We start from the raw sequence: 2,679 nt of genomic DNA, 5'->3' as shown, positions 1-2,679 counted from the left end.
TTTTTTTTTTTGGAAAGGGGGACACAATTCAACCCATAGCAAACGACATATATTCCAATTTCTTAAAAGTTATCTCTGTCTATTGAAAAAGGTCTCCTGCATTGATGGCGTTCTGACAGGAAGACTCATCACTTCACTCCACTTCTCTTTGGGGAAAAGGGTGTCAGCAAGAATTGAGCTTGCAGTTGAATACACCACAGGTCATAACCTGTGATGTACTCAAAAAGTATCCTGGATAATCACATTGATGATGAGACATGCCTCTGTTCTCCTGTCTTATTTGATCCTGGCTACAGGAGCTCCATCCAGCCCACTGGACACTCACAACATGAAGATGAGCACTTAACCTTTTAAAAACAATAGCATCTTTTTAATCTAGCGATCATCAATCCAGAACATGATTCCACCTGGATTACATGAACTAGTCCTTTTAGTTTTTTCACATAATTCTCTAGAGGCCTTTTTTTAAAGTCTGCTAGTGGCATCAGTTACCAGAACAATTTCTTCTAGTATGAGCCTTGGTGATCGAGTAATTACACCATGGAGAGGGCAGTTCGCAGAAGTGTGCTCCAAGTCTCTTTGCAGGAAGCAATCGCCAACCTTGCTGTAGGAAGAATATCTGGATATACCTTTGTTTGACATCATCTCCAGCAGGAAGTCCTCCCTCCTTTTCATGCATTTGTTCTATTCACTGAAGTAAAGCAGCAGGAGCCTACCCAAGAATACTCAAATCAAGGACGTGGCTGGGTCCAGCTTTCAATACGCAAATGTACTCATGGTACTTTAATTCAAACGTAAAATATAAATACATACACACATATATGTGTACATATATAAAGAGGCATGAAAAATATTTAACTATATAGATGTCAGTCATCATTGAAATTTCTTTCAATTCACTTGCATCAGAAATCACCTTTATAACCTAGGTTCGCTCACAATGGTGGGGCCAGTGTTCCTGAGGTGACACCCCCTCAGCCTCTGCTGGACTCCCTCTATGGGCCAGTGGGCGGGCCCGGATTGAGCCCCGCCTCCACTGAGCCCTCCCCTGGTTTGGGGCTGGGTGTGGCTGCTCCAAGGCGCTACTGAGGTGCCATTTTTTTCCTCAGGCTAACATGGTGATTATAAGAAGGGCAGCATCTTGCTACATTCAGGTCCATTTATGAATCTGATACATTCAAACTAACTGGGGTTAGTGTGCTGTACCTTCAGATTTTATATAAATTCAATGAGAAAATTTGCTGTCTGTTGTATGACTGTGCATTTTGCTTGATTCTTTTGCTTCATCTCAAGCCACATTTTGTTCACGAATTTTCCTCCATCTTGCACCCAACAAGGCAGTCTTAGATGCAGATGCTGAGCTGTTGTGTCACTTCAAAAAGGCGTTGGTTGATGTGGTCTTTCCTATTAGTTTTTTCATATAACTTGTCACAAGGTATGGCATGCACAACAGGGTCAAGTGTATATTGTTTTTTATCCCATCACCTTTTGGGTTATTTATCACTCTGCCTTGTTCCATTAATGTGAATATTTGTGCATTACTTCTTTCATAAAATATATAAAATATTTCCATAGAGATTAAAGGGAAATATTTAGTCAAATTGCTGGTGTCATAATAATCTTATGAATGTATATATATTTGGATATATGTGTGTATATGATATATAATATATTACATATTATAATACATAAAATGGAATATGAAAAGGCATGATAAGATATATAATATTTTAGATACACATAGAAATATATATCCATTAGAATGTTTCCCTAAGATTAAAATATGGCTTATACCTTGCCATTTATGAAAAACAAAATGATGGATACATATATCAAAAACTGGTAATTTTTGATAAACAATAAGACAACTCTCCCTCCTAGCTTCATAGAGAGAATTTAAAAAATGCAACTTTAGGAAAGAAAAAGGACGTAGAAAATATTAAAATAATTATAATTGACAGCTACATGCCAATGAGGGCAAAATATTTAAAAACCTACAGGGCATGGGTAAAATATAAATAGGTTAAAAAATGACCCTCCTTGAATGTTAAAATGGACAAAATTGGAAAATTAATTAATAATACATCATTAAAAACTACCATGTGGATTCATAGTAGCATGAGTTTTATTAGAGTCACATGAGTTATTTTTCTAAAAATAGTTAATTCTAATGTTATTGAAATTATTCCAAATGATAGGAAAACAATAAAAATCTCAAAGTTTTCTTTTCTATTATTTTTAAAGAAAGCCTTTCAGTAGTGTGTCCAAAAAATGATACAATTTGACCAAGCAGATTTTCTTTCAGACATACCGTAGTGACTCAGTACTAGAATATACCTTTATGTAATTTATTACATCAAAAAAGTAACAGAGAAGAACAAAATGAATGAACCAAGAGATTTGAAAAAGGCACAATAAAATTAATAGCTGGTTCTAATTTATATAAATCTAAGGAAAATAAAAGACAAAAATTTGTTAAATACAGTAGAGGCTAAATTACCAAATAACAACAGAAGAGATTATTGTAATTAATAAATGACTGAACCATTTCAATTGAAATTGTAAATAGGAAGTGATGATTATCACTAATAATGTTTATTTCTTGGATAAAATAACTCATGAGCTCATGCTGATATTTCTAATTCAAAGCCAGGACTACAACATTTCTACCTTACACCT

This window comes from Hipposideros armiger, unplaced genomic scaffold (genome assembly GCF_001890085.2).
Source record: "Hipposideros armiger isolate ML-2016 unplaced genomic scaffold, ASM189008v1 scaffold_2117, whole genome shotgun sequence".
In the NCBI taxonomy this organism is placed as follows: domain Eukaryota; kingdom Metazoa; phylum Chordata; class Mammalia; order Chiroptera; family Hipposideridae; genus Hipposideros; species Hipposideros armiger.
The sequence above is the reverse complement of the archived record's forward strand: the minus strand, read 5'-3'. Positions refer to the sequence as shown.